Consider the following 13,071-nt stretch of genomic DNA (forward strand, 5'->3'; position numbering starts at 1 on the left):
CCCTGGTGTGCAGCTCAAAAACCTGCACTGGGATCATGACAAGAAGGAGAACAGAGAGGAGGAGTGGGTTGGATAGGAACCCTGCCTATAGGTTCTCAGCGCAAAGGCCGGGGCCCGGTCCCCGAGGTTGATTGGATCTTTATATCCGGCAACAGACACCGGAGGAGTAGTGAGCCGCTAACGCCTTACTCCCACTATAGACTTGGGACACAACAGCGAAAAGGATAGAGAGCTGGGACTCAGGAGAGGAGTTCCCGAAGCAGGCTACAGCTGTCTGTCATACAAGTAAAGACTAGGAACATCTAGAGAGAGGCATTCCAGGGTGACTAAGTACTGGAGTGCTTCGCACCTAAAGGCGCATTTGAGGAGTCGTTCAGTGAAGGTACATATTGGCAGAGTGTGGAAGGAAGAGTCCTGTCCTGCCTGGAGGTTGGCTGGAGCCCTGACCTGGAGAACACAGTACGGAGGCAGGCAGTTGTGTGAACTGCAAACAGTGAGTAAAGCTTTGGAACCGCATGCTCTGGTGTCCTCCAGTTATTCCCGCATCGCTATACCTGGGTAACAACATCTACACCATCCTGTGCCTCTCCTCATCCATTGCACCTACACTGCCCTGGGACTACAGCTCCACCTGTGGGGAGCTATACCATCTCTGCTGCACCACACCATCAGTCCCAGAGGATCTGTACGCAGCGTTGGCTAACACCTCACTTGCCAAATACCACGGGTGGCGTCACGAACTATACCAATAAACTCCAACACCTTTAACACCACCGCCATTGATATTGGGCGCCCAGGGCCACGGACCGGGTCACCGCTGCTGTGACACATTCCCCTGACACCGGCCCAGTACCGAGTACCCCACGGGCCTGGGGGGGGGGGCGACCCATATACATTGTCCATGAAACATTAATCTAGAAGATACAGAAAAGTTCCTAAACTCCGTGTTAGCACTTTGTAAGAAGTAAAAAAGAAATGGAATGTGACTGCTTATTTGACTGGTTAATTGAACATCTGTTAATTCAAGGGCAATTTGATGTCAAAGAGGTTGAAATTTGCAGAGTATAGGAAGAAAGTTTGCCAAAAGCCAATAATGTTTTATATATATGTTTTATATTCCATGCAACCTTAATTAGCAATTAGTGGGAAGTTTTGATGGGGATGATCTCTCCATCTGTCCCTGGATAGAATATAAGAAAACATCTCAGTATAAAAAAATGTTAATACCCACTAGTTAGTGGTTTCCTTTTACCAGCTACAGTATACTGGTCTACCCATAAAATCAGCATGTTACCTATAGCCACAGTCCTAAATATTACTGCGACTAGATTTATTTTGAGTATGTGCAAAAGTTTGCATTGATTTTTGTTCTTAATTGCAGAGGCATGCAGTGTGAAAAAATAAGGAAATTTACCTTTAGGATAATTTATACGCTTGCATTTTCGGTCCGAGTTCTGACCGTAAAAAAAAGGACAGCAGTCGGATTAATGTTATACAGTGCGGCAGTGCAGATAAGTGATTTTTTTTCCCACGCACCAATCTATGAAAAAGAATTGCAGTGTGCACTAGTTTCTTCTGTAAATCGGATGAGACTTGCCTATTCAAGTCTATAGGTGCTCCAAAAAAGTTGTATGTCATACGTATTACATCTGATTTTTACGGATACATTGCAATTCTTAAACATAGCAAACTGTAAATGGTCTTGTCAATTATTAATATTATTATATTAATATATATTAATATATTATATTAAAACCCACCTCTTCAAGAAAGTTTACGGCCTGCAATGACTCTGCTGCCTCCTCTCCAGTACCGGAGCTACCGCCTCCTCACCAACGCCGGAGATGCTGCAACCCCCCAACCTACTGTCTCCTTTCCCACCATCCTGTAGAATGCCCGAAAGGGCAGGGTCCTCTGCCCTCTTTATCAGTCTGTCATTGTTAGTTTGTTTACTGTAAGTGATATCTGTAATTTGTATGTAACCCCTTCTCATGTACAGCACCATGGAACCAATGCTATATAAATAAATAATATTAATATCATTAATAGCTACTGATGAAAAAAATTAATTGCATATAAATGACAAGTGAAAAAAAAAATTGTCGGAGATTGCTGGATGAAACTGACATTTTTTTTTATACGGTCATGTGAACCTGGCCTTAAAAGATCTGTCCAGTGAAAACAAGTTATCAGTCACCTATCCACAGGGCAATGGGGTACGTTTATCCCAATGGGGATACAGTGCGCACTCGACCGATGCTCTTTTCATTCCTTTTAGGTCTGTGAATCGCTGCATTCGTTTTTTTCCAACAGCCCCAATAGTGAATTAATGGAGCAGTGGTTGGGTGTCAGACCTACTGGTCCATTTTGTAATGAGGGTACAAATTCAGTGCAGGTCCCAGCTGTACAAAACCCACCGATCAGAAAGTGATCACTTATCCTACAGATGACCAAAGCACATGTTTTCTGCAACCAGAAGCTAGGTTCAGTACTCATACCAAGACCAACGGCATGAGATTTCAGAGTCCAGTAACTTCTGACATGAATACTTACAGTAACCACACCAGTCTCATCAGGTATTAGATACATATGTATTTAATAATGTATGCAGTTTGTCTTGTGAAATCTGGCGACCGTTCCGCTTTAAAACAATATAAAAGTTGTTTCAATGTAATTTCAAGATTTATAACCAGTTTAATGTATCTGTCAAGTCGGTCATAGGCTAATTTTCAAAGGCCGAATTTCAAGTAGCAATGATCTACATACTGATTGAAAAATTATGCGGCGATCCTCTAGAATAAGCCATCAATTATTAGCATGAAATCACTTCCAGACTTGAACACCTGCCATGTGTCCTTATGTATGACGCTCTATATACGCTCTTTTCATTGTACGATATTTCAGTGTAATTCATGGCTATAGACGATGGAAGGTTTAGGATTATGAATATATTCTACAGACGCTGCTGTCAAATATAGCCAGGACGGCCGATATTTGAGGGCGTTATACACCACATGATGTAATATGGCACAAAGCTATGTACAGTTGTGGCCAAAAGTATTGACACCCCTGCAATTCTGTCAGATAATACTCAGTTTCTTTCTGAAAATGATTGCAAACACAAATTCTTTGGTATTATTATCTTCATTTAATTTGTCTTAAATGAAAAAACACAAAAAGAATTGTCCTAAAGCCAAATTAGATATAATTCCACACCAAACATAAAAAAGAGGGTAGACAAAAGTATTGGCACTGTTCGAAAAATCATGTGATGCTTCTCTAATTTGTGTAATTAACAGCACCTGTAATTACCTGTGGCACCTAACAGGTGTTGGCAATAACTAAATCACACTTGCAGCCAGTTGACATGGATCAAAGTTGACTCAACCTCTGTCCTGTGTCCTTGTGTGTACCACGTTGAGCATGGAGAAAAGAAAGAAGACCAAAGAACTGTCTGAGGACTTGAGAAACCAAATTGTAAGGAAGCATGAGCAATCTCAAGGCTACAAGTCCATCTCCAAAGACCTGAATGTTCCTGTGTCTACCGTGCGCAGTGTCATCAAGAAGTTTAAAGCCCATGGCACTGTGGCTAACCTCCCTAGATGTGGACGGAAAAGAAAAATTGACAAGAGATTTCAACGCAAGATTGTGCGGATGTTGGATAAAGAACCTCGACTAACATCCAAACAAGTTCAAGCTGCCCTGCAGTCCGAGGGTACAACAGTGTCAACCCGTACTATCCGTCGGCGTCTGAATGAAAAGGGACTGTATGGTAGGAGACCCAGGAAGACCCCACTTCTTACCCCGAGACATAAAAAAGCCAGGCTGGAGTTTGCCAAAACTTACCTGAAAAAGCCTAAAACATTTTGGAAGAATGTTCTCTGGTCAGATGAGACAAAAGTAGAGCTTTTTGGGCAAAGGTATCAACATAGAGTTTACAGGAGAAAAAAAAGAGGCATTCAAAGAAAAGAACACGGTCCCTACAGTCAAACATGGCGGAGGTTCCCTGATGTTTTGGGGTTGCTTTGCTGCCTCTGGCACTGGTATGCTTGACCGTGTGCATGGCTTTATGAAGTCTGAAGACTACCAACAAATTTTGCAGCATAATGTAGGGCCCAGTGTGAGAAAGCTGGGTCTCCCTCAGAGGTCAAGGGTCTTCCAGCAGGACAATGACCCAAAACACACTTCAAAAAGCATTAGAAAATGGTTTGAGAGAAAGCACTGGAGACTTCTAAGGTGGCCAGCAGTGAGTCCAGACCTGAATCCCATAGAACACCTGTGGAGAAATCTAAAAATGGCAGTTTGGAGAAGGCACCCTTCTAATATCAGGGACCTGGCGCAGTTTGCCAAAGAAGAATGGTCTAAAATTCCAGCAGAGCATTGTAAGAAACTCATTGATGGTTACCGGAAGCGGTTGGTCGCAGTTATTTTGGCTAAAGGTTGTGCAACCAAGTATTAGGCTGAGGGTGCCAATACTTTTGTCTGGCCCATTTTTGGAGTTTTGTGTGAAATGATCAATGTTTTGCTTTGTGCTTCATTCTCTTTTGTGTTTTTTCATTTAAGACAAATTAAATGAAGATAATAATACCAAAGAATTTGTGATTGCAATCATTTTCAGGAAGAAACTGAGTATTATCTGACAGAATTGGAGGGGTGTCAATACTTTTGGCCACAACTGTAGCTACTGTATGTATTCTCTTCTACCCAGCACAGAATGTGAGGAGCATATATGGCGCCGTAAAGGGGTTCTCCGCTATATAATCTATAATAAAAATGGGCCCTTGGCCCAGGCGGTCTGTGACGGACACCGACAGCACATGGACCAATTATACACTCATCTGAACAAGCCCTTAAGAAGATCTGTCATCTCTCATCATCTCTGTGTTAGTAAATACTTGCATATCCCATGAAATCTTTCTGGAGTATCTTTTCTTAAGGCTATGTGCACACGTTGGGGATTCTGCTGCGCTTCTGCAGCGGTTTTGGCCCTGTGGAAACGCAGCAGTTCTGCAGACATGGTACAGTACCATATTAACCATTGGCATTTCAAAACCGCTGTGCTCACGCTGCGGTTTTTTCTGCGCGGTTTTGCTGCGGTTTACAAACCGCAGCATGTCAATTGTTTGGGCGGATTCCACAGCGGTTTCACACCTTTAACATAGTAGAGGTGTGAAACCGCAGGGCAAAACCGCAAGCTAATCCGCAGGAAAACTGCAGGTCACTTTACCTGCGGATCCACGCGGAAAAAGCCGCAGGTGAATCTGCAGCGTGTGCACAAAGCCTTAGATGTATACAGTATACTGTCCCTCTGTTATTCCTATTATGAATACATTGACAAGTAGGTGTTCTTACTGTTTCTCTTGTCCCTGCACACTATGATGCTGTCAGTAGTGATTGCAGAGTGTCAGAGAGGGGATGGAGACACCCACAACTGGTCACACCCAGTTGTCAATTTATTTGTACATGCCTGTCCCCCGAGTATTGCAGTTTGTAAGCTAACAATTGGAAAAATACCATGCAGTCAGCTATAAAAGCCCTGTGTCTTACTCCGGATAAACATTAATTTGCGCTACAAAATCTTGGAAATGGGTTCGGTCCTTTTCTTTGTCAACTATTTTGGAAACCATTTAGAGCATATACCTAAAATTATACCATATGGGTGCATCTTCATAGATGGAAGAACTCGAAAGTTATTATTGCTATTGGTAGAGTCACACTTTAAATACCTCCTAAACCACTAATCATTATTCCATAACCTGCCATAGTTTCTAGCTATGAACACAAGAACCTTCTTCTTTTACTGCTTCCAGTCTTATATTCCCTGTGTTGAAAAATTAAGTGACTCGGCCAAGGTCACCAGAAGCTAACTAAGGAATCGATCCAGACTTCTCTGCTCAAATTCAGTGTCACAGTCTCTGGAGCTGACAGCTGTGCGATTCCATTTCCCATCTAGAAAGAATTGTGTCCTGTAGGCTCACACCTGCTAACATGCCTTATGACACCGACAGAAAGGTAATTTTCTCCCTGATGTACAAGACTCGGATAATAGTTTGGATTATATTGAGTGACATCACAGACTTTGCACCAAAATGTAAATGTCCAGTGTAAAAATAGTTGTGGTAGTACTGACATTCACGCTATTGAGTTCATTGGTCATGGGGAACACAAAGTTAATTGATTTTTGAGTTTTGGTGATGGTTTAGCAAGAAAAAGTTTTTTATTTAACTTTTTTTTTCTATATTGTGATCATAGTCATCAATCACCAACAAGAGTTCATTTTTCCCCCTATGGAATCAGGTCATACCTTGAGGGCATGTTCACACTACAAATTTATCCTGTAGCAGAAAACTGGATTGTATTTTACCAAATCTCACTCATTGCAAAAACAATCTAAACAGAATTGCCCTGTGCGACAGAATTTATACCGTAATTTGTATGTTTTAGATTTTGCTCCTTTGGATCCGTAGCAATATCTGCCACTCCCAAAAAAACCTAAACTTTTCAAACTTTAAAAAATAAATAAATAAAAAAACAGAAGAAAATCACCATACTTGCTTTCTCTGGTGCGTCCATGGCTTTCTTTCCTGGTTCTCTACTGGTTTCTGTCCTTATCTCATGATGTGTCCTTGGAAGCCCTTGGGACGGGAAACACTTTTTTACTATTATTTTCCTGCAAATCTGGAGACCTAAAACTAAAACCAGCACAATTTTGTCACTGGAGATATCCCTATGATTTCTGGCAGAATGGCTGACACTAGTGATTGGCTGCAGCCTTCTCAAAGATCAATGAGGTGCACTAGAGCAGCAGAGGATTTAAGGGGTTTGTCTCATTATCTTTTCTGAAAACGCACCACCTCCTGACTTTGTGGTGGCTGGGGAATGAGTGCTCCTGTTTAACTGACATTTTAAGCTAACCGCATTGGCGCACTGCTGTGGGACTAAGGCTGGCCAGGATCCGGAGCTAACAGCTCACTTCGGGGATCTGTGCAGTGCTCAAAAGCACAGCATGAAACGGGTTGTAAATACTTTGCATATTCAATCATCTCCCCAAGACATTATCAGTGGCCGGTCACCTTGGCAAGAGCAGCATTTTGTTATGCTTATTCAATGAACCACTGTGCAGTAAACAATGAAAAGTTAAAAGGGTTGTTCACTACTATGACAACCACTTCTTGATCAAAATGTTTGGCCCCCATAAAATAATAAAGCCTATACTCACTCCCGTGCTGGCGCAGTTCCCGTGGTATCGGCACTTGTGTTCCCAGGGCTCCCATGCTGTTGTTGTGACATGTGACACTGGCACCCAATCAGCACTCGTGTCACTGTCTCCGCCTTCGGACAAATCGAACAGGAAGAGGAAGTCCGGACTGCAGCTGATCTCAGACTTCCCCTTCATGCTCAAATCGACAGGAAGTGGGTACAGTGACGCCAGCGCTGATTGGATGCCGGTGTTACAAGTCACAACAGCAGCACGGGAGCCCTGGGACCGTGAGTGCTGACACCGCAAGAATGGCTCAAGCCCGGATGTGGTTATAAGCTTTTTTATTTTATGGGGGTCAAGCAAGGGGTACTATAAGAAGTTGTCCAAGTAGTGGCCAATTTCTTAAAGTGTATGGGGAGAATTAAGCCAAATTTTATTAATAAGTAAATTGCAAATTTGAATGTTATTACAAGCACTTTGCCAAATTACCCATATAAGCAACTGGTAATAACAGGTAAGTTATGCTTCTTTTACGATTTTATTGCACTCTCTTCCATTAGCTTGCTTTCCTTCATTATGGACATGCCCATAGGTTTTCAGCCCTAACACCATTATGGACCTCCTCCACATGACGGAACCCCATTTTTCACCTTATACATACCTGGTAACGATGATTAATTCCTTGTCTACAAATGGTGCTGCTGATAATCTGTAGGAGGAATAATTATTACCTCCTCTATTACGAGTCCATCGTGGTTTAAGAATATAAAAAAAAATCCCTGACTGCCTTGCCAACTTCTGGCTCTATTGAACCACAGTTTTTTCATCTGTTTCACAGATGTTAGTTCAGGGAGTGGGCAGATGGCCAAATCTGCTAAATATTGGCAAATTCAAGTGCAATTCAAGCAAAGAAATTGCACATTTACTACAAGATTTGTATCTCGCAGTCAATTTATAGTTTAAATATGTTTTTGATAGCGAATCACTTACTGCATATGTCAGTGTATCGTGTATTATTAATCACAGCCGGTTGTGCATTAGAACCTTTCACACGAGAATATAAAATGCATCTTTTTTATAGTCTCTGACAAAACACATGGTTCAATTTGCCTTTATCTGTTCATTTTTTTAGCCTTATAAATCCACGTGAAAAGCTCCATATAAACGTAGCCTTAATTATTCACCTGTGATATGTGGTATAAAAGCTTAAAGGGAACCTATCATGTCCCCCAAATGCTATTGACCTGAAGATACAGAGTTACTCTGCAGGTAAATAGCGTGACAATGCTGTCTTCCTGAAAGTGCGGCTACCTGGAGAAAATTAACTTTATTCCTCCCAGCAGCCGCCGCCGGCTTTCAGTCATAGAAGTGCGCCTGGGGTGGCTACAGTCATCGCTCACAGCATTGTGAGCTGTAGCTATCAATATGCCCCCACACTTTGATTGACAGCCAGTTCAGCATCGGTGTTTTTATAGATAACGCTCACTGTGCACAGAGCGGTGACTGTAGCTGCCCCGGGCAATCCTGTATGACTGAAAGCCGGAGGCTGCTGGGAGGAATAAAGATCATTTTCTCCCAGTAGCCGCGCTTTCAGAAGGTGGCTGGATTGCATTATCATGCTATTTATCTGCTGATTAACCCTATATCTGCAGGTTAAAGGTGTTTGGGAAGATGACAGGTTCCTTTTATAACAAAAGAGTCTATCGGAAGCAATGATGTTAGTGCGAAGGCATACAAACATTTATTTTCTAGAAATAGTTTACCTCTAGTGGACAGGAAAGCTGGAAGTGACCTCTGGACAAAACTTTTTCTATTCTGGCTAAAAATTTAACTAACAGTAATTATGTAAATTGCTTTCAAAATACTATTGCAATTAGTATGATCATTAGTTTTTAGTAAACTGATCGAAATCATATCTCTAAATAACTTATGTGGTTATCACAACCAGGTTCCTTTCTGAAACAGTAGGACTACAAGTTCAATCATACCCTGGAAGCCAGTTTCTAAGATTACAGTGCTAAGATTACAGGTAGATACAAGAGCATGTATCATCTAATTTCTGGTACTTGCTGATACATATGGAATGAGAGATTAAGATTTAAGATATTCAGATTTCTCACACATCTGTGTTCTTGTTTCTGGAACAAAAGTGAATGTATTTTTAAGGGTACTTTTACATTGCATTCTGGCAACCATTCAATGGCCCCATCGCGGCTTACTTCCGAACCCTCCGCAAAAGGGGATCCAGACATATGTGCTGACAGGGCCATAGACTACAATGGTGCAGGCAGAGCAAACGTGTTGTCTGACGTGCATAATTTTTGGGAGTGTACGCCTACTGGAGGACACTCAGACGTAGTAGACTGGCAGTATACGCAAATGCTCTATAGGCAGTTTATGGTTCTCTTTTGATTTATGTAATCTATTGCTATTATAATGTGTGTTATTTGGTTAGGTGGGGTGAAACTGTATTGTGGGCTGATATGAGTATATTATGTGTCAGTTTGATGTTTTAAATTTTTTCTTTTTGCATCAATTGAATATTGCACATTTTGGCGATTCATGTGCATATGACATGTTTGTTTTTGTTTTGTGTTTAGACTGTTTATTTTCTGCAAATATTTCCACAAGAATAATCTGCTGCGTATGCAGCCATTGAGAACCCAATCCAAGGTACCCTTAAAGCCGGGGTCAGACTTGCGTGAAACTCGCACGAATCTCCCACCTCAATGCCCAGCACTGCCACCGGCACTCAGTACCAGAGTGTGCGGCTACAAAGAAATACATGCAGCCGCACACTCCGGTCGGGCATTGAGGTGCGAGACTTGTGCGAGTTTCTCGCAAGTTTGACCCCGGCCTCAATGCGTTGTCCCATTTACAAAAATCTATGTCCCCGACTGCAATTTGTTAGAAAATTACTAACTGATCTTTACTCACAATCCCCAGGTCCATCCCTGAGTCTCTGGTGTTGACCTCCATCCACCACTGAGTCTCTGATGCTGACTTCGGTCCATCGCTGAGTCTCTAATGCTGACCTCGTTCCATCGATGAGGTCCGTCACTGAGCCTCTGGTGCTGACCTTGGTCCATCGCTGAGCATCTTATGCTTCTCCCGGTCCATCACTGAGTCTATGGTGCTGACCTTGGTCCATCGCTGAGCATCTTATGCTTCTCCCGGTCCATCACTGAGTCTATGGTGCTGACCTCGGTCCATCGCTGAGCCTCTGGTGCTGACCTCGGTCCATCGCTGAGCCTCTGGTGCTGACCTCGGTCCATCACTGAGTCTCTGGTGCTTACCTCGGTCCATCGCTGAGCCTCTGGTGCTGACCTTGTTCCATCACTCAGTCTCTGGTGCTGCTCCAGGTCCATCACTGAGCCTCTGGTGCTTCTCCTAGTCCATCACTGAGTCTCTGCTCATGGTCAATTGCTGAGTCACTGGTGCTGGCTGCACCAATGATGTCATGTCAACAGCTTGGCAGTCAATCAACGGCTCTGAGGGGGGCTTTTTGACAACACTTGCAGAGTCATTGAACTCACTGATTGGCTGCTGCGCAGTGGATGTGACATCAACATCGCAAAAATGCCAGACACCGGTAGTAGCACCAGAAACTCAGGGGAGGAACCGGGGACTGTGATTGAAGAGTGTTTTTTTATTTTATAAACGTGAACGTAGAGCTCAACATTTTCTAAAATAGGAAAACCGCATTAAAGAGAACCTGTCAGCATGATTTTCTAATGTAAAGTAAAGATATGGCTGTAATGGGGGCTGTTATACAGATTAAATAGATAGCTAGGGTGAAGAAATCCGCTTTGTTCTTCTTCTATAATCACCATTTGAAGTTTTCATCTAGTTAGATTTTGGTGCACTGGGGCCGGACTGTGCACTGGGTGTTCTCCCTGTCTGTGATTTCTTGGCTCCTTGGCCGGCCTCCTAGAATTACAGCGCCATTACAGACATGTTTTTACATTACAAAATTGTGCTGGCAGGTTCTCTTTAAAGCTACGGAACAGGTTTTTTATTATTGAATCTTCTTGCCACACACTTGAGCTACATGCAGACACTGACTGGTGCGCCAAAGTGCCAGAGGTGCCTTAAATGAGCCCAGTGTCACACAATACTGTCCCCTAAATGTCCATCAGAAGACAACCATAGTTTGAAGGCAACAGAAAAGACTATTAATGTTGATATGTGCTGCATGTTCAATCATTAAAATAAACTTTACAATGTAATTTAATGGGATATGTACAAATGTACATGTGGCTTCAGTGTCCACTCCACGCTGTATGAGCATCACACTGATTTCTGACTTCCATTCCATCCGCTACCGCTAGGTTTATCTGGTTTCCTTCTATACTTTTTTTTTTATCTCACTGTTTATCCCTAGACATCACAGATACATATGACTCAGTGGAATAGAATTGTTTTCTTTCCCATGTGTTCTTGAATGTAGAATTGGAGACACAGCATCCTATAACTATTCTACATTACCCTTAGGCCTCATTCAGACATCAGTTTTTCTCATGAGAAAAATGGATTGATTATTTTGATTAGATTCTAATCAGGCTTAACAAAGCTTGATCAGAGTGTGGCCCAAGTGTCATCAGTTTCTCTCGCATGTTGAGGAAAAAAAACATTTTCGACCTTTGATTTTTTTTTCACAGACCCATGAACTTCCATTGCTGATTTTGATCTGACCCTCCCTACAAAATCACACATGTCTCAGCGATTTTCCACAGTCCTTTTGGTCCGCAAAAAGTCATGGACGTGTGAATGGCCCCATAGTCCGTCACAGGCACGAGTGCTATCCGTGAAAACCACAGCTAGCACTCACACACGAAAATCGGAATAAAGAGGTTGTTTTAAAAAACATTGATGTTCACCTCCAAAATCAGCACCCCGCTAGTTCCTAGGTTGTGAGTGGTATTGCGACTCAGCCCCATTGACTTCATTACAGCTGAGCTGCATTTACAAACACATCCAGTGCACACCGCCGGAAAAAAAAAAGTAGCCATGTTTTTCTAATCCTAAACAACCCTTTTAACATTGGTTTTGGTTTGTGTATGATGTGTCCTGATATCTTCACTTGTACTAATAATTATCCATTTTCTTGTTCTAGAAACCCTCCACCTACATTACTTCATCCCGGTCAATGGTCCAGAGCCTTCAGCCACTTTATTGCACAGTAAGTCTTTATACACACTTACAATGATGCTCCTTTAGGCCATGTGACTTTTCCATCTAATCTACAATGGTGGGTTAAACATCGTATATTTGTTGCAGTCCCGAAACTGAAATTCTGGAACAACGTACAGTTTTACCACTTACGCCAGGGTCAGACATGCGAGAAACTGGCACGAGTCTAGCATGTCAATACCCGGCAATGCCGCCGGCACTCGGGACCGGAGCATGCGGCTGCATGAAATTCTAAGCAGTCACACCCTCCGTTCCCAAATGCCGGCAGCATTGCCGAGAATTGACATGTGAGACTCGTCCGCGTTTCTCGCATGTCTGACCCCGGCCTTAGTATAATAAAAATCTAGGCACAATGTAGATTTTCTAAGGGCTCATACACACATCAGAGATATTCTCGTATGAGAAAATCGGTCGATGTTTCATCAGAGTTTGGTCACAGTTTTATCAGTTTTTTTCTAATGAGAAAAAAAAGTTTCTTCACCCTCTCCTATCAGTCTGACTGTGATGGCATTCAAGTGCGGTCCGATTTTTTTCATTGCTCAGTAGATCCACGATTTGGCAAGAACACAGTCAGTAAATATCACGGTCCTGTGGGAAACCTTGTCGACTATCATAAGTTTGAGTGCTATCCATGAAAAACAATGTTAGCACGCGACCATGAAAAACTGAAGTGTGAA

The sequence above is a fragment of the Dendrobates tinctorius genome, unplaced genomic scaffold (genome assembly GCF_039654945.1).
Source record: "Dendrobates tinctorius isolate UK_male_01 unplaced genomic scaffold, ASM3965494v1 ptg000143l, whole genome shotgun sequence".
Classification (NCBI taxonomy): Eukaryota; Metazoa; Chordata; class Amphibia; order Anura; family Dendrobatidae; genus Dendrobates; species Dendrobates tinctorius.